This window comes from Rhamphochromis sp. 'chilingali' (assembly GCF_963969265.1).
Source record: "Rhamphochromis sp. 'chilingali' genome assembly, chromosome: 5".
NCBI classification, from domain to species: domain Eukaryota; kingdom Metazoa; phylum Chordata; class Actinopteri; order Cichliformes; family Cichlidae; genus Rhamphochromis; species Rhamphochromis sp. 'chilingali'.
Genome location: NC_137932.1, coordinates 11,121,875 through 11,142,494, shown reverse-complemented (window position 1 = coordinate 11,142,494; position 20,620 = coordinate 11,121,875). Strand labels below are relative to the sequence as shown.

General features: G+C 39.9%; 1 protein-coding gene across 6 annotated transcripts in view; it reads left to right on the top strand.

Annotated features, from left to right (window-relative positions):
* Positions 1-337: 337 nt before the first annotated feature.
* The window catches only part of wasf1 (WASP family member 1), a 65,717-nt gene continuing 45,434 nt past the window's right edge, over positions 338-20,620 (top strand). For 2 of the 6 annotated variants that reach the window (XM_080882833.1, XM_080882832.1), the window contains exon 1: positions 430-806. The gene's annotated coding sequence lies outside the window, so the exon portion shown is untranslated. The other 4 variants (XM_080882829.1, XM_080882830.1, XM_080882828.1 and 1 more) reach the window with 4 other exon arrangements.

The window sequence follows — 20,620 nt, the reverse complement described above, 5'->3', positions numbered from 1 at the left end:
ATTTTGAAGACATTCATAAAACAGATATTTCAGTTGGCTAGAATATTACTCATTTAAATATTACTTTGCTAGAATTAGAATTATTACAATTAACACTTTTAGGCAAAACTACCAAAATTATGGCGGCAGTTTGTAAAATGAGACGAAATACTAACGAGGCAGTATTTTGTTTTTCAAGATAAGCTGTCAGTATGTTGTTTAATGTGTTGTTGTGAATATATTGATTCACTGTGTGATTTTATTTTCTCTTCAACTGTAATGTTTGAAATAATCCAAATCAGTGTGTCCCTCCCTGAAATCGATTGGACAGCACAACACCAAGGTTTGAGATAATAAGCCAATACCGCGAACGCGCACGAGCCTCCCACGAGTACACTTCAGCAGCAGCATGGGACGTTTTCTCGCGCCCCAACAATAGAGTGGTACGTACCATTATTACCGATTTCAATGGGGACGTTTTCTTGTGGATATACGTAATTTCACACTACTTCTCTTAGAAAGAAAACAAATGTTGCATACGGGTAAAAATCAAAGTGGTTTTATGACGTGAAACCTGATGTAATCTTAACCGGACTAGCTTTATTGCCAATTTCATCAACATTTGCCCAGAGAATCCCTTTGGAAAAAAAGTGGCTGGATTCATCTCCGCCGCCGCCTCTTCCAGCAGGAGTACATTTGATTACGGAGACAGTACAACCATGGATCCGACCCGGGGATTTAAATTTTTGGACACGGTGGCACACTCTGCTGCTCAGTAAGGATGGAGAGAAAATAAGAGGGTTTTTTTCTTCTTACAAACGTATCAGGTAAATAATTTCTTTTTAAATTTTGCACTGCAGTGCATCATGCAAAATGGGACTTTAGTAACGTTATGTTATCGCTATTAGCACAGCGGCAACTTACCGTCATAAAACCGAGTCACCGTGTTGTAACATTAGACTTCAACTGGAGCTGCTCGACTAATAACGGTCTTGGTAATTTAAAACTGCCTGGCCATCACTGACTCCCACGTTTACCCGGTGTACAGTTGACAAATGTGGCAATGAGAACAACGTTAGGCTACCAAAGTGGTCAAAATCCCACAAAGTAGCCTACCTACCAGTAGCATTTTTATTTTTGAATGACTAAAGGAGGAATTGGTAATGGGACCGCTGGGTGATAAATTGCAGCTGCACATCTGCATGAGATCCCGCTGCAGCGTCTTGACATAGTGAGTCTGAAGAATATCACACTAGTGAGAAAAGCAGAGAGCAAATATTTGCAATGCTCCCCAATTAACCCAACGTGCATAAACAAATAAATAAAAAGACGTAGAGTGTGTTTTATTTGTTAGCGAGTTTGTGGAGTGGGCAGTTTGCTACAGTGTCATGAAGGGAACCACGGGCAGTTAATTTTATAAGAATGCATTGATTTGCCTCTGCGAGGCAGAGGAGAAGGAGGACAGGGGTTGGGGTCTATTCCAGCCAGCTTCGTTTGCAGTCATGGGGGGATGGTAAGCCTTCAGCCCAGTGAAAATCATGCTCTGTGAAATCCGAAACCTTCTTTGTACTACTTCAAGTGCAACAAGAAAAGTGGGCACGAGGGGCATCGTCGTTTTGTGACCGCTGTGCAGTAATCAGCTTTTATATGTAGTGACAGCACGAATATGTTCTTTGATACACAGGAGGCCGGCTAATATGGGCTTTGCACTTCATCAAAGTGAGCATATCTTTTCTACAGTCTGTCCAGTTGAGACAAACTAAGAGTTGGGTCTTTGGATTGCTGCAGGTAACTATTGCCTGCTGAGTGGCCAGCAGCATATTTCATGGTTTGCCTCTTTTAAAAATGCAATAGTAAATGTAAGAACAGCCTGTAGTGACAGTGTGGGTTCAGCTTCGTGGTTGATGATGAATGAATCACCTTTAGAAACATCAGCTGCAGAGCTATTGCTAAAAATCCATGTATGCCACTGTGGATGCTGCTTCTGACAGTGGATTAGTGTGCCTCTGATGTGTTAACAAATACAGAGCGAGGTAAACTAGGGTTTACATGTGATGGCAGGAATTTAATAATTATTCTTTTTTTTTTCTAATAAATAGTGAGGTTAAAAAAAAGAAAGAAGCTATTTATCCTACAAGGCTAGACATCTTGTCCAAATCAACAAATGCAGAGCTCTGTACACTCACATTGCCTTGGCTGTGATTCAGTGGAATGCATAAATAAGACTTAATTCCTCGATTTGATCAGAAGCTGCATTAATAATTAATGCAGATAGAGAAGATGTTGACTCTTTCCAGATGACCTTAAATATTTACCTGTTATATCAAATTAGCCCACATCAAACACACACACACATATATATATATATATATATATATATATATATATATATATATATATATATATATATATATATATATATATATATATATATATATATATATATTTGGCTACAACCACTGAATACCCACCTAGTTCCACCTGAAAAAGACTTTGTGGGCCGAGAAGATCTGTCATGGTCCTGTATGATGGCTGGAGCAGAAGAACTCAACTTCAAGGGAAATACTACTTTAGTCTTGTTCTGATCAACTGTATGTGACCTGAACTGCAGATGAGTAAAATTTACAGTAGTGCAGTGAAGACTCCAGATGAATGGATATCTTTTAAAAACGTTTAAAAAAAAAAAATCTGTAGGTTAAGAGCATATGGCAGAAACAAAATGGTCTGTGGGCCATTGCAGCTGTTAAATATATCAGCCTGCAGGAGTGGCCTCCAAACTATCACATGACTGAGAACTATAGCCTAGCTTTCATAAGCGCTCAGAGGGATCATGCAGGGACCATTTGTCATATTGTTTGGATTCAGAGCTGGCTTGAGGACATAATCCAGAGACTGTCCCCTAACCACCGGTCTGATTCAGCCTCAGTGGACATGTCTTAAAGGATGTCTGATGTGGTCCAGACAAGAGGCAGTAGTTCAGTTTGAGGCAACTTCTTTTTAAAGCAGGCGACTTTCTGACCTTTATGTTATATGCATGTCTTTTTTGGTCCTGAAAAACGTCATGCCAAGGTGACAAATACACAGTTGAGGGCTCTGTTCACATTGGCCGCTCTTTGATACATGAATATATACAAAAGTTTCTCAGTTTTGCTACAGGTGTCTCCTCAGAATAGAATCGAGCCTATTGCCATTTTATGTTATGCTGTTTGTGAACTTTTTGCTGTGAGGGATGACATTTTTTATTTATTTATTTATTTAAATGTGTTTCATAGGCCCTCATGACTGAACAGCCTCCTGTGGAGGCTTTTGGAAGTCTATTATTTGTTGACAGTGCTCTGATCCTCTGCCAGTCTTTGACTTTCTCATGCTAGCAAGAAATCTCTTTCTCCTCTGCTGTCTTTTTTTAGGGTCTTTCTTTTTGGTCTTTCTCCTCAGAGGAGGAGAAGGGTGATAGGGGGACGCAGAATGACAGGGGTCATAAGGAAAGAGTGTGTAGAAAGAGAAAGGAGGGGAATAGATGAGAGTTAAGTGAGTGATGGGTGCCTGGCATGAAGAGGCGAGAGGAGGTGGTGGGAGGAAGGTGGGCTAGGGATTCTGGGAAAGGCAGAGAGCGCAAAAATGAATGCGAGTGTGCGTAATGTGTAATGCCAGCTTACGTGCCATTTAGTTGAGCTACAGGCAGCCCTCCTATCTCCCAGCTGTTAGGATCCTCCAGAGGGCCCAGCACACAGGAGCTATTGTTCTTCTTGGCCAGGCCCACAGCTCTATAATACTGCTTCTGTCTGCAGTGTGAACTGGTCTGACAGAGAGACACCAGTGCACGGTTAAGCCTCCCTGACTGGTGCTCCTTGTGTCTTACTACCACTGCCTCCACCACTTCCAAGAGTTTACACCAACTGCCTCACTGTATTTCTTTAACCATTTCTTTTTAACTTGCTTTTCTTCAGTAGGGGATGCTGTCCACGTTCTCTCCTTTATTAATTTTTTGCTTTGCTTCCATGTCTTAATCCAGTCCTCGGTCAAACTCCAGGGATGGAAGTTGTCATAGTGTGCCTTAACTCAGGACTTACTGTTGTGCCTCATGGCAGATAATGTTTTGCTTTCTTTCAGTGATGCCACCCTGGAACAAAGGTAGAACGCCATTTTCAGAAATAAAATACATTACTTCTATTGAGAAGAAAGGCTTAATATCTCCAAAGATATATAAAATCCAAAATTTTGATCACAGAGCACCATAACTTGATCTTTAGTCTTAAAAATCTGCTATACCATGTCTTTTATAAATCTGGCATAGTAAGTAACTCTCTGCCTTTTGTCTTTTATCTTCACACAAGGGAGGAGAGGGTGTTGACAGGCTTTCTTAGAGTTGACAAGGTAACTCTGAAAAAGACTTGCCTGATAGTGCCAGAGGGACAGTCAACTGGACAAAAAGAAAGATATCACAACTGAGTTTAAGGGTACCCCTTTCCCATCTGTAACGATCTGTTATCTGTCTTTCCGTCATCTAAAGCTGAATGGAACACAAGGCGTTATTCCCTTCAGTTTATTTGCCTTCGTTATATCTACACAGCACGCTGTTGCTGCCACAGCTGCACAGTGTTTAAACACATGCAAGAGTTCTCTCATTCACTACATCACTTGAGGCTCTGACGAGTTTTAGAAAGGATTTGTCTTGAGTTGAGACTGTATTTCATATCTGTCAGATGCAGCTTGAGGAATAGGAAGTGTATGTACGTGCTGTCTTAGCAGTCTATGGTACAGAGCTGATTTTTTAAAAAAAAAAACAAGCAAGTAAATAAATAAAAATATAAGGAAAAAAGGTTGAAGGCTTGAAATTCTGGCTAAAAATATTTTGTCAACTTCCAGCTCATAGAATAACAATCATGAGGTCTTTTCTGGGCTCACATGCTTCAAATTTAATAAAGAATCCTCTTTGGACTTGACATAATAGGCACGCATTTGGGAAATGGAGCACCATGGTGTCCCATGACTGACCTGGCTTATTCTGCCAGCTGAAAGCCAAAATCGCTACACAATGGGGTAAACTGTGGACGGTTGAAGCCACTCCCCTGGTGTCAAGTGTATGTTTGGAAGGTAAATGTAGTCTGATCCCTTTCTCGGCACAATGTAGGCTTCATCTGCTTTAGGAGCAAACTGGATACACGGTTCTCCCTGGGAACTTTAGGCTCAGAGACTAACAGTGTTTGTATTTGTGCGTATATGATGTCCAGAGTTGGGGGTTTTCTAGGCGTTTATATTGGCAAAGCAGTTAAATTGTAAGTTGCCTTTTCTCAATTTAGATCACCATTTATTTTTTTCTGCCTTGTTTGCTACCATTAGTCAGTGCTGCTTTCTGACTTCAAAACGATCTCCTCAGCTGCACTTAGAGCATGTGCATATTTGAATGCATTTGAATATTCAAAGTTAGGCAAAATAGAGCCATAATGTTTCGCACAGAGTAAAAATATAATCTCTTCTGTTTTACCCGTCTTCCTCATTTTGAATACGTGTGTTCTTTTTCTGTCTTGATTTCAGCCATATCTTCAGTCTCCTATTTTTGCCCATTTCACTGATTGGTTCTTATTGAGCTGGAATGGCTGATGCCCTGGTCATTGTGATCATGTGCGATGATTGATGGAGGCTGAAAAATGGAAAGCAAAAGCACCTTTATCACAGCCACAGCTTGAATCTCTCTTGTCAAGACTTAGTATGTCTGTGTTCAATTACAGATGCACCGAATTTTCATCAGGATTTTCATAAGCACTCATTTTTCTTCTCTGTTTCTCTCCCTGTGGTGGAGCAGGGAATACGTTACCATCAAGAATAACGAAGAAAATAAGAGATGCAGATGAGATTTTCTCTTGGGCGTATTATGTTTTACACAATTTCTTTAGATCTAGTTCAGGATTATTGTTACCCTGAAGACTACCATGTTTGTTAGAAGTGCTGCTGCTATAAAAGATCTTAATATTATAAAATGTTATTTAAATAGTAGTCTTTAAAAGAGGAAAACAAAGCCATGGCTAATAAAAAAATGCAAAAAGGGATGGAGGAAAATGGTGGGAAAAGAGGACACAAATGGAGCAGTAACCTTAGTGTACACCTTCAGTGTGTTTGTCCACTGTTTCACAGCAGGGGTGCCTGTGCACACAGGCAACTGCTGCTTTCAATTAGAAGCCAATATTTGGCTGTTCATTTACAGCTCGCAGCAAGGATCCAGCTCTGCTTTGATTTGCATGAGGCCCAAGTACAAGGCTTGTCTGATTTGCACTGGATGGAAGCCCAGCAGAGGCTGTGAGTGTAAGCTGCTCTTCCCTCTCAGATGGGACGATCGGAAGTGGAGGCTCGCCTTTCCTTTTGTCTCTGATGGTTAGCAGCAAATGCCAAATTCAATTAAATCCTCTGCAAGAAACCTCCTATTCAGTAACCACTTCATCTTTTTTTCTTTCTTTTTTTTAAATACATGCTTATCATAAAGCGATTCTGTCAGTCCTCCAGCACAAAAACTGCTCCAGAGCAGGGGTCAGATGGAGTTTAGGCATTTGTTACTGGCTGTAGGATAGGGCGTCAATGTGTGAAGGTTTTGCTTCAGTAGAATCCTATATGCTGTAATTTTCCTGTAAATCAGAATCAGAATCAGAATCAGAATACTTTATTGATCCCTGGGGGAAATTATTTTTTGTTACAGTGCTCCATTTTAAACCAACATTAAGACAAGACAGACAATACGCTAACTAAGAATAGTACAATATATACATATATATACATACATACATACATACATACATAAGTCACTTATAAATAAATATTTGGAAAAGAAACGTGTAGTTGTAGCAGCAAACAGTGTGTTAAGTGGATGCGTTGTACAGGGAGATGGCCACAGGCAGGAATGATTTCCTGTGTCGTTCAGTGGTGCTTTTCGGTAATCTCAGTCTCTCACTGAACGAGCTCCTGTGACTGACCAACATGTCATGGAGTGGGTGGGAGGTGTTATCCAACATTGTCTTTATCTTGGACAGCATCCGCCTCTCCGACACCACCTTGAGGGAGTCCAGCTCCATCCCCACAACATTGCTGGCCTTACGGATCAGTTTATTAAGTCTGTTGGCATCTGCGACCCTCAGCCTGCTCCCCCAGCATGCAACAGCATAGAGGATCGCACTGGCCACCACAGACTCATAGAAAATCCTCAGCATTTTCTGGCAGATGTTGAAGGACCTCAGTCGCCTCAAAAAATAGAGACGACTCTGGCCCTTCCTGTAAAGTGCTGTGGTGTTTTTAGCCCAGTCCAGTTTATTGTCAATGTGTACTCCAAGGTATTTATAGTCCTCCACAATGTCAACACTGACCCCCTGGATTGAAACAGGGGTCAAGTGTTTCCTGGTCTTCCTGAAGTCCACGATCAGTTCCTTGGTCTTTGCCACGTTGAGCTGCAGATGATTCTGCTCACACCACGTGACAAAGGAGTCGACCACAGCCCGGTACTCTGTCTCATCATCCCTGCTGATGCATCCAACCACCGCAGAGTCATCAGAAAACTTCTGAAGATGGCAGGTCTCTGTGCAGTGGCTGAAGTCTGTGGTGTAGAGGGTGAAGAGGAAGGGGGAGAGGACAGTCCCCTGTGGTGCCCCTGTGTTGCTAATCACCTTGTCAGACACACACTGTGGGAGACGTACATATTGTGGTCTTCCTGTCAGGTAATCAACAATCCAGGACACCAGAGAAGCATCCACCTGCATCGCTGCTAACTTATCACCCAGGAGGGTCGGCCTGATGGTGTTGAAAGCACTGGAAAAGTCAAAAAACATGACCCTCACAGTGCTCACAGTAAAATTCATTGCTGTGGCCGGAGGAAATATGGAGGTAGTTATTGATTGTGATTATCTACTGTCAGGCCTCTCTAAAGTAGAGTAAAATGTATCTGATATGATGCTGAATCAAAGTCATTCTAAACTGCCAAGCCATGGGAATGGTCTGAGATGCAGCAGTTGCTTACATAACAGTCTTTCATTTATAGACACATGCCCACAGCTAAGAGCGTGTCTAGGCTCACTGTTATGTAAGAAAGAGAAAAATCCTCTGTGTTCATATACATTAGAGATGATACATCTTGAGATAACAGTTATGTTTCTAGACTAACATTACCAGTATGGATTATTTATTAGTTGTACATCTAGAGCAATAGGTGGGGGATCAATGTGTGTGTTTTTTGCTTGTGTATCACACCTGACATCACGCATATCCTGGTGCATTTTTATTTATTTATTTTTAAACATTTAGTGCTGTTGAGTGGGTCACAAGATGGCCGATGTGTGAATGTGATTCATTGCCTCAGAGGTCAGAGTGTAGCCAGCCAGTGAGCTGTAACTGTGAACTGTCATCCGCTTGACATAGCCACTTACTACTCCGCTGTTTTTATGATGCAGGACACTGATGGCTATGGTCTGCCCATTGCAGAATTAGTTTGAGCTGAGAACACAAAAATGCAAATAGGACTGTGGCAAAAAGAATACTGATGACAGTTATTTCAGTCGGTACTTTAAGCTGAAACCTCTAATGTGTTCTAGTTCCACGCCATTAATATAGTGAATGACATAACAGATTGTGCTAGCTCACCACGGCAGGAAATTCTGCTCTTTTCCTGCTGCAGAGAAATGTTAATTTTGTTTGTCGTGTTGCAACTGGCTGGTTGACAGTTCCTAACTTTATCAGTACAGTATGCATTTCTATTCAAAATTACTTGCTCTGTCAGTTGCGTTTCCATTGCATACCAATATCAATAGAATACAGTCAACATGGCAGTCAGTAAATCTGCCATTTACACAGGTATAAAGTAAGTTCTTAGAAGGTACTTGCATATTACACCTGAATCCCAACTCTCTTCTGCTATACCTTTATTAAAAACAAAACAAAACATAATTCTAGCACCACACCTCCCCATTACATGAATAAAGGCTCTTTGAAGACCTTAAAGGCTACCTTTTATCCCTTTCTATATTTTCTGTGATATGTATACTATTAAGGTTATTTACATTTATATTTGGATTAAACATGGCCAAAGTTTCAGATAAACTGAGGGAACACCATGCACACCATGGATAAGGTAAATAAGAATTATTTTGAACTGTGAATCATGCAAAGCTGCCCTAAAAGTATCCAGAATAAAATGATGGGACTAGAAATTAGATCAATGGGTTCACTTTAGCAACTTTATTTTTTTTTCCCCCCCATAAGTGCACAATGAAAATAAAATGCATTCACTTTATCTTGCCATCTAGGGTGTAGATGCAGTGTACACCCCAGATGGCAGGTGTTCAGGCTAGTGCACCAGTTGGATAAATAACATACATATATCTGGAAGGTTTTTGTTGCCGCCTGAAATTTTACTCCCAAATTTAAAGACGTTTGCGTGCCTTTATTCCAACCTATTGGTGCAAGGTGTAAATTCAAATTCAGTAGCACAATGGTCACATTTAAAAACTGTCACAGAAATACATACGGACCACATGAAACATCCGTGATAACCTGGAAAAGTTAGTTCTGTGAACGGTGGCATGTGGACTGCAGTAATAATGGTCCTGTTGTTTTGCAGGAAAGGTTATTCAGCCCTTGTTTAGGCTCTAAAGCAATCCATAATGGCAAGAGCCAAAAAAAAGAGTCAATCGCTGGGATGGTGGGTGATCACTTAAGGTGCTCTCTGAGTATTAAATTTGATGAAGATTTTCTGTCATAATCTGCACTCCCTTCTGAGCTGCAGATTATGACATATAGGAGATGGGTATTCACCAAAGAATGTTGTCTGCTTGTGTTTGCTTAATCAGCCTTATAGCTGGTTAAATGCCAGGTCATTATTTGGATTAGCATAGCGTGAGCTGCCTGGAGGAAAGCCATCCTCCTCTATCTAAAGAGTAAAGAGGCAGCCCACATAGGTCCTTCCTGGAGTGTAGGATAAGGTCAAAGAACCATTTTACTTTAGTGTGTTTGGTTGTATAAATGCTAGCGGCATCTTGAGGCAGAAGTCTAGTTTGCGTAGCCTCAGGAGGACAGATGGGTGCTGACAGACAGACCTGGCCTCGGCACTTGGCCTGCTGGAAAGCTTTTTTCTTTTTTCTTTTTTTCCCTTAGTTTGTCTCGCCTTCTTCATTACAAGCTTCCTGTGTGCTTCCTGTCTCACTCACACCTCTCATCCACTGCCTCTCACATATATATTATATTCCTCTCTGTCGTGTCCTACTTTACATAAGCAGAAGCTGCACATTCACTGCTGACTGCTTTCGGTGAAGCTCATGATTGCTGGTTTTGCGGTCAACATTAAGTCGTAGTTGTACATCAGCCATGTCTGAAGGATTGATCAGATTTAAAGTGAGTGCAAGGAAAGGTGACAGAGAGTAACGGTAACAGAGAGGAAGCAGAAGAAACAAGGGCACATGTTGCCTAGAGCTTTATATATAATTTTCCCAATGCATAATTAATTTAAAAAAAAAAAAGAATATTTGTAGTTTTTTTTTTTTTTCAGCCAATTGAGCTATTTAATTCGTTTAAGTTATTTAATTTAAAAGCTTATTTTAAATTGCCACTATACTACCATCAAGGTCTTAGTCTAAAGCAGGGGTGTCAAACTCAAATACACAGTGGGCCAAAATTCAAAACTGGAACAAAGTCGCGGGCTAACTTTAATATTTATTGAAAATAAGAATGAATCTTTCCTTATGGACTCAAATAAGTTTTGCTGGAAAACTGAATATGGAACAAGCAAAGCTTAATACTAAACAATATATATATATTAGCTGTATAATACCAGTAGGCCAGCTTTAATAGTAATTTGGTATGGCTTCGCGGGCCAAATGTAATTAGGCTGCGGGTCAAATTTGGCCCACGGGCCAGAGTTTGACACCTATGGTCTAAAGCATGACTAGTTTAATTGCCTTCATTAGAACCTACATGCTTACTTGGTGAGTTGTTTATTGTATTTAGCTGTTGCAAACACCTGACAGTTACCTTCTCACTTTCTATAGACACCTGCAACAAGCAGGGGGGAATCAAATTTATTTCACGGTTTTCATAACATTATTTTTCTGATTTAAATTAAATAAAATTAGTTCCTATATAAGTTAAACCATATTAATCTTTAAAAATGTATTTAATTAATTCAAGTTATCAAATTTAAAAGATAAGTTTATATTGTCAGTGTATTACTATCACGGTTTGATTCTAAAAGAGTCACTGGTTTCATTGCTTTCCTTAACACTAACATGCTTACTTCGTGAGTTGTTGTATTTTGTTGTTGCAAACCTGTCACCCTTAGGTTTATCATTCATTGACAAGGTCAAAAATCCCATTTCCTGATTTATTTATTTATTTTAATTTTTAATATCAAAAAAGAGAGTGGAAACAGAGTTGTTCACACCTTATTATTGTTATTGTTATTATTGTTTTTTTTTCAATGTTCAGATTTTTTTTCCTTGCAACTGAAACAGAGAGCATATTAGAGATTGGAATCGAGAAGCGGTTCTTGTAGAAAACCAGTTCATAGTAGTTCAATTCCTTTGAATCATTAGCCTGCCTGTCTATTGATCCTGCTTATCAGTTCTTGCACTCTCACTATAATCAGCTGTTTTCAGTTCGAAAGTCAGAGGAGGAAAATAGCGAGGCAGTCTAGAGCATGGATATGCACGTTTATGTTTATTGCACAAAAGGGCGAGATAAATGGTAACGTGGTAAAGTAGAAAACTGCATCCAGGAAAGAAACGACCGCATTATGCTGCTAACACAAGTTTGTTTTTTTGCAAGCATCTACTAGGTCGGCATGCTAAGCTAAGCTAGGCAAGAACCCAGAGTAAAAGCTTAGTGATTGCCGACCCCAGCAGCCAGACCCTTAACTTAACAAGTAACAAACAGATGAGCAGTCAGGCTGTAGCCTCTCTTTCTACCTGTTCCCTTTTCTAAAGCAGATTCAATGTGACGGTTGCTTTTTTGTGCTTGTTTTCATCTTTGCTTTGTGCGGTTAGGTTTGTATTCTACCAGGAGAAAGATCTTCGAGATGTGTGTACTCATTAGGAATTTGTGTTGGTCAGTGCGGTTGTAGCCTCAGGTTTAAATGGCGATTATGAGATGGCGTGTTTCAGCTGTTTTAAAGAGTAACATGAAAGAGCAACATGAAAGTAATTTAACAAGTACTATAACAAATTACATTTTCCCAGGAGTAGTTAAGTGACGTACTGCATTACCCTTAAGAAAAGGGTTTTGTGTAATATGTGTAATGATGACTTTTTTTGAGTAACGACTCTAACAGTGATCACAACAAACAGGGGAAATACCTCAACAAACATGCAAACCTTTGACGCACAGCATGCAACTAATTTGCATGAATATAATTTCCTTATTGCTGCTTGGCAACGGTGGTTATTCTCAAAATGGAGCCGGTGAGAACTTAGTCTGGAATCAGTTGCCAGTGTTCTCGGCTCTTACTGGTGACTGGCCAGTCAGCCTCCCTGATCTTCTCTTTCATGCATGTGCAATATGGGCACAGCACCATAAGCTCGCTCACAGCCACATGCTAACATGCTAGCATGTGTTAGCATTTTCTTCACTGTAAAAAGGCACAAAATTTGCCAAAGTAAACACAGGCAGTAGTTGGTGCCGTTCTAGAAAATTTTCCACTAACCATCAAGCTGTTCAGTCGAAATGCTGTTGAGAGAGTGCATTAACTTGAATGTCTTATTATTCCTTGCAAATACCCAAATTTTGCTTAGTTATAGAAAATAGAAGAAACTTATTTCCCCGGGCTTTGATTTGGATCACAAATTATTAAAATGCATTGGGGAGTTTAACGAACCTTGTTCCTGAGTCTGAGCTTACTTGATTAATATATGTAGTGTATTTACTGCAAGGGGCCTCTTTTCCTGAATTTCTCCTGCATATCTGTTAAGGGGCGGAAGACACTTCTATGTTTGCAAAGTGAAGGGCTCTTATGTGTGGGAGGGAGAGCTGGACTATTAGTTTAGCTTAGGAAGTGCTTATCTAGTAGCAGAGGAGCATCGAGAGCTCTGGGTTGTCGAATGATGCAGTGGTGACTATGATTGACAAGGGCAGGGTGTCTCAGATATCCTAACACACACACACTCTCAGGGGTGCAGTGATGAGGAGGGTGGCAGAGAAGCCAAAGTTTGACCAACCGTAATAGATAACAAAGAATCGTGTGGGAGCAGAGATAACGGCTACTATAGATTATGTCTCTTTCTTATTCGTCTGTTACTTTTGCCTGTGTAGAGACACACACACACACACACACACACACACACACACACACACACACACACACACACACACGCAAGCCTCACTTATTGCGGCTGAGGAGACTAGAGGCTTGAAATATGCCCACCGATAAGAAGAGAAAAAAAACCCAGAAGCAAACAGGTAGAGGGAATACGCAAGTCAGGGGCTTTCTACCTGTCGGAAGAATTGGATTTTGCTTCCCTTTCAAGATGTGCCAACAGGAGACGAGCAGAGAGCCTCACAATGCCTGGTGACAGCCAAAAGAAAGAGGGAGAAAAGGGACCAAGAGGTGCTTTGTCTCCCTCATCTTTGTACCATTGTCACCCGTATTGCTTTCTCTAGAGACAAGAAACTGGATTTTTTTTTTTTTTTTGATCTAATGATCAAATCTATATGGATGACTTGTGTGTGTATGTGTGTCCATGTGTGTGGATGCAGATGGAAGACAGGATTGTGTCTGTAGACCAGCATGCACACAAGCGCTCCTATTCACTGAATATAGTGAACTGAATCATGCAGACACCTTAAGTAACAGTCTGCCATAATATAAAAATGTCTTCTCATTGCTTGGAAAAACTGCCTGGTAAGCCTGGAGATTACCATTATTCAATGTAATGACAGAGTAAGTGAATGACCAAAGCCTTAATTGAGTCAAATCTTCTATAGTACTGTTAATACAAGCCTGTTAGACCACATTTTATAATTTGCTTTAGCTTCTTTTTTTTTTTTCTGTAGAGATTCATTCTTTCCTCCCACCCAGTTGTCTAGATTAGCATCTACCATTTTGACTTGCAGAGGGATTTTAAAATCGTCCAGGATTAAATGTGTGCGTGTGCATAAGGTGGAGGAAGCCAGTGTGGTGGTCATGAGATATCAGAAGGCACAGGTCAAAAAATGCCTGCGGCTGACCTGTTGACCCCTAATGAGCAAACTGTTTCTATATATGGAAAAGGGCCTAAAGGGCAGTGACTGGCCTCTGCCTTCTTGGCTGCTACTGTAGGACCACCTATTACTATCATTTTTTAGGTTTAAGATATGTATTTGATACTGTAGTTTATTATATCCTTTTGTTTTACATCTGTTTAATGACTAGTTACACTTTCAAGGTGCTCAATTAGTGTTTGACCCAAGTCATACTGACCCATGTGGCTCTTTGTCGTTGTTTACACAAATGCAAGTCAGCAGTGAGAAACAGAGATGGGCAGTAATCCGATTACTTTTTCAAGTAACAAGTAAAGTAAGGGATTACTATTGCAAAAAAGGTAATTAGATTACTGCCACTTTCCCGTAAGCACGCTGCATTACTAAAACCGTGATGATTTTTTTTTTTTTTTTTCTTTGCAAGTGTCTCTCATGACAGTGACGTAAGCGAGTGCGATTTTCATGGCAACAGCTGTGTGCAGATCAACAACGGATAATATATCGAGTGCGGGAGAGAGTATGAGCGTGCAGCATTTAAAGCGTGGAAGTACTGACCTTACTTTGAGTTTGATTCCATAAAAAGTGACAAAAACATTAGCGTCCGCTGTTCACTGCGTGGGAAGAAAACTTATTTTTACAGCTAAAAAAAACCCTAAATGTCCGAGCAAGCACAGAGTACGCTGCCACGGAGTGGGAAATTCACAGACAAACTCGCGGATTCTTCAGTAATTAGTTACTGATTACTTTTTTCAAGTAACGTGACCAACACTGGTGAGAAATGCATTATGTTACGGTGTCAAGTAACTTGACACTTCTTTTTGGTAAGTCAGTTAAATTATATTTAAACACTGATTATTTATTTCTAAGTCACAATTAGACTGACAGTAGGGGTGGACTCAAAATTATATCAAGATATTTAAAGGAAATGTGCAATATTGATATTCATGATGAAATTTTAAAAAATGGTGATGTTTTATTGGGGAATGCAGTTGTCAAGCAGAAGCATTTATTTGTGCAAGCAAAATGAAGTGTATTTTCCAGAGCTGTTGGAGAAGTATGTTGCAAATTTGCATTACAAACAACTCAGTTTGAGACTGGCAGGAGACACAGGGTTGTGTTGGGAAGGGCATCAATTCAATAAATTTTGTTTATATAGTGCCAAATCAGTCATCTCAACACCCTTTATATTGTAAGGTAAAGACCCTACAGTGATACAGAGAAAACCCCAACAACCAGATGACCCGCTATGAGAACGCACTTGGTGACAGTGCATTCTCATAATGGGAAGAAAGCTCTGGAAGAGCCAGGATGAGGAAGGCAACATGCTGCAACATGCCTGATCTCAGACATCCCTGGCTCATCTCATTGTTTGTACTGGAGGACGTGAACACTTGGGGTCGCAATGTCATTGCTGTGACACTTTTATTTCACATATAAATTTGATATGACATGGCACAACACTAGTTGACCGTCCCTGGTTTTGGTAAGCTACAGTGTGAACAAAGAGGATGCAGCTCATGGCATGCTTGCTTGAGGAATGTATCATTAGAAAATGTTATAGTTAGCTGAATCAGTTAGAGCTTGCTCAAATGAGCACTTGATATCACCCCAGTGGTCAGCCCTGCTGTTCTGTACCACTGGTGCCGCCTTAAGCCTCCTCACAGCAAGGGCATCTTCACTAACCATCATTGTTCTGGTCTCCAGGCGCCATATTCTCAGAATCATCTCTCATGCACAGATACAAACACTGACATTGCACACAGCCACAAGACAGCCCATGAGAGGTCTGCACAGCTGCTCTGGGCACTGTCTGATCGGTCTAGTTTAGACCACAAATCTGCCTTGATTTCCCTCTTGCTTCTCTCATATAACCATTTCGCAATTCCTGCCAAATGCTACTGGGTTCGTTGAATGGTCTTGAATGGATGTTGCTATTGTTGTATTCACAAACACATTGGTTCATGGTAGGTGTGCCTTGTGCGTGCATGTCTCAGGTTGTCTCAACATATGAAATTTGCATAGGAAAAAAATTATGGAACTGGTTGTTTTGTTTGGTTTTTATTATGTAAATTTAAAAAAATTATTTATATAAACTTTGGAAGTTAAAGACTTTTTTTTTTGGGCTTATTTAAACACATCTCACTGTACTCAAGGCAGTGGTGCAGGAGAGACTGACTGAAATACACTTTGCCTCCAAGCTGTTTTACAAACCTCCTCTCGTCTTTTCAGTCTCAGACCATGATGCATTCTTAGATGTAGATCAAAGGGAATTGACAGAAGAACAGTTCAACTATAGTGTGCTGAATTTGGACTTTTGCACCAGAGGTAGGTAGATAGAGGTGTGATGCAGTGATCAACATGAAAATGTGAGTGCTTAAGGCGCAGGCGCAGCATAGCAGGGTGCCATATCTTGTGATTCATGTCACTTTATTTTGAGAATAACTGCTTCTGACTTGTTCTCCCCCTGGGGTATTTATTTCAGTCAAATGAATGTGAATTGGTATGTTGTACAGTACTGAATAACAATGCCTACTGTACTGCAATATATGAGAAAAATTGCAGTATCAATGAAATATTAGCTTCTACTGTCCAGATTTTTTTTTTTTTACTTCTCCTCTCTGCCCTAGAACACAGAGGCCCTGTTGTAGACTCAGGGATTGATCTCAATGAGAAAAGATGATCTCTCTCCTTCTCCCCTGATACCACCCACACAGCTTTTTTCTTTTTTCTGCCGCAAGCATCCCCCTCTCAGCCCACCTCATATTCCCCCCTTTTTCTCTTTCTCTCTTTGTCTGGAGACCCTCTATTTCTGAACAGAGCTCAGAAAACTTTAAACTTGCAGAAGAAGTTATGGTTCTTCTGTGAAAGTCTGTCCAATTTTATTCATAAAGAAGATACCTTAAAAAGGGCACACCGCTATACATGAGCTATACATTGCGTGGTACTGTGTACAGTACTCTGCAAAGGTCTTGAGACATCCATTTTCCTAGAATAGCAGCAGTGAATTATTGAAACATGTGAAAACATAAATGGATTTATGGTATATAAGGCAAAAACAGTTTGAACAATTCTAATAAGCTTAAGAGTGAATATTTGGCATGACCACCGTTATTCTTCAATTCAGTTTGAACTCTCTTAGACAAACTTTTTTATATTTTCTTTAAGTATTCATCAAGGCTTTCTCCAGGCTTCTTGAAGGACATTCAAAGATGATCGCACACTGCTTTAATAATGTTGAAGTCCAGGCTTTAGGAAAGGCAACTCATGGCATATGTTTTTTTTCTGTTCAGGTAAGTTTTTAATCCATAGGCATCATTGTCATTCTGAAAAATAAAGTTGTTGCCAGTCAGACACTTTGGCATTGTATGAATGATCAAAGAAGATCCTGTTTTGTTTTGTTTTGTTTTTTTGTTCAAAGTCCAAAGAAAAACTTTGAAAGACCCTCAAAGTCTAGAGAACTATTTCTCAAGACCAAATGAAAAAGTCTGCCTCCTTGGAAGCAACATATAAAGATAGGAGGTTCGGCTCAAAACTTTTGCACAATATTGTTTTTAAAGAAACCATGTCAGTCTTCTTTCACAAAGAATCTTCAAAACAAAACTATGAATAGTGAAGATCGAGTAAATATAATGACTTGGCATACATTTTTTTTAAAAAATATAACAACATGACAAAATGCACAAAAAATAAAACTATTTTTCAAATTTGTCATGACTTTATTTCTTAGAAAGCTAATGTATGACCTTTTTAATTTTTTTTTTCTAAAGAGATTTGGATTTGCCATTTGAGAGACAGTCTTGCTCTCCCATTCCACAAATTGTGCAGATGTCAAGGACGACGCCATAGCAGATGTTACCATCAGTGAGTGATTTCATTGTCTGAAACTGAAACATAAAAAGACTGTAAAAGAATATTAAAATTATGTCTTTAGTACAAGAAGAAGAGTTCAAGAAGTCACAAAAAGAATGAGACCAACACTAGAGAAGATGAGAATAAGCCTTGGTGTTACAATGACATGCTGAAAAGAAATAAAGCAGCACCTGGGTTTCTGAACCGAAGGGAACTGCTTTACTTGACCAGTAATCTAGTAAAGCAAAAATCTGTTGGGTGGGTGGGTGTCTCTGTTCTTCACTTTTCCCAACAATTGATCCATTTCTCACTTGGCATCTGTCTTGCTTTTGATCCAAGGAAGTGCGATGTCGAGTTTGAAGTTGTTTGGATGTCTATATTTTGGCTAAATGTTGTTTACTGTGACACTTTTACAACAGTCAGAGATGCAGCTTGTGAAATGGCATGACACTCAACCGTATGGCACACCAGCCCGTAAGGGGACCTCCAAGGGCTGTCAGACTTCACCCCACAGCATTGTGTATCGAAATGTGACAACCAAACTGAGCCCGAGGTGCCAAAAGTAGTCCAAATGCGTGCTGTGTGAGAATAAATGTTAGCCTATGTGTGGAAAACCAGGCCAGATAATGTTTTATATCTGGATTGTAGTTCAAGAGTGTTGAGGATTCCAACCAAATATTGGTAGGTCTAATCAGTGGTGTGTTTTGTTGACAGCTGGACTGTTCTGATCTAGCTTTTTCTTGAACGAGAGCTGCACTAGTGAAACATAAAACAACAGCTCTTGCTAGGTGTTGATTATTTTTTATGTCATTGTCATCTTATTGCAACATCACTGTTATTATTTAGGAAATCATAGAGTTAGTCACTCCTACAGAGCTGAGCCTATCATCACTAAAATGTGACGTTTGGAGACCATCCAAACAGATGAGAATTGATAAGAATGTTGCGATTCCAATTCCATTGTTGATATAATTTATCAGTCACCACCATCTCTACGCAGCACATCAAAGACATTACATTGTTACACTGATACAACTTATGTGTCGCTTAGTCGAATGTTTGTGCATGTTAGAGGTATTTCCCCTCTTTGTTGTGATGTGTGGGGTCATTACTCAAAAAAGGTAAAGTAAAAAAGGTATTACACATATACAGAACACTTAAAAGTAATACAGTACATTACTTAATTACACCAGGAGAAAGACATTCGTTATATGACTCGTTACGTTACTTTTATGTTACTCTGTAAAATGATCTGAAACACACTGTCTCATAATAACCATTTAACAATATAAACCTACAGGCTACAGCCCCACACACCAACACAAATCCCTATCCGCATGAGAACATGTATATCTTTCTCTTAGTATTTAAGTATGAACCCAAAGCCAAGAGCATAAATCAAAAATTAAAACCAGCACAAAGGGACTTCAAAGCGTCGTCACGGTGATTCGACTGTAGAAACATGACCAGGTAGAAACAGAGGCTGCAGTCTGACTGATCATTAGTTTATTACGTGTTGAAGTTCAGCAGTGGCTGGCTTCACCGTGAATGGCGGTTCAGCATTTACTCAGCTTTAACTTCACTTGGCTAGCTTAGCGTTTGCGTGCTAGCTGTGCAGGTGCTCCTGCTTTACCAAGGCACTTGTCCTTTTTTGCAATTAAATTAAAAGTAATCTCCATATCCACACTGTAAACTGTGCCACTATTTTCCTCCGTCACAGAGGAGCAAGATCGTAGCAAGAGTGCAAGAACCGATAAGAGAGATTGAGAGGCAGGCAGACTAACGGTTCCAAGGAATCGGACTACAGGGAAGTGGATCTCTACAGGAACTGGCTACCTACTAATGGCCAGTCAATATTAAGGCAACAAAAACGTAAAATTAATCGGGTCAAATGCCTTTTATTTTAATGTCTAACGTTTTCTCACTCTCCAAAGTGAGAAAATGGTTTTGATTTATTTATTTTGCCCTCCCAACCAGCTTTTAAGCTGGATCAAATATATCTACTCTGTGTTGGGCTTGTAAATTTGTATGTGTTTCTAGTTTTTGGTAATTTTTTCTTTCTTTTTTTTCCTTTTTAAATGTTAGTGTTTTTAGTTTTAAGTTGACTGGGGTGGCTGCTCTGGTAACTGTGTGTGCATGTCCTTCACGTCTGTATGAACAACAAGGGAGTTAGTATAATGAAATTTCCCTCACAGGCCAAACAAGCGCAGCTGCACAGTGCAAGCATGCAGACATTTATAATTGAGCAGCGGGCTTTCATTATTCATACCAGTGGGTTTCTGTGCACTCAGCAGATGAACAAACAGACTCAAAGAAGTTTATCAGACACTTTACTCATTGACGCTGGCACACAGATGTCCATGAATATTTAGTTGTGCACGTCTTACAGTAGGATAAAGCATGTTTGCTAAATGAACGTCCGAAGGGATCAAATCTCTTTGTAACCAATCACAATGTGGCCTGTGTCCAGCTGCTCAGTCAGTGTAAGGTTCTTCATTGAATAAGATTTTGAATGTAAAGAATAGTGGACGGAAACTCACTGTTGAGTCAGTGACTTCTCTTCACAAGCGCACCGACAGATAACGCTTGATGACAG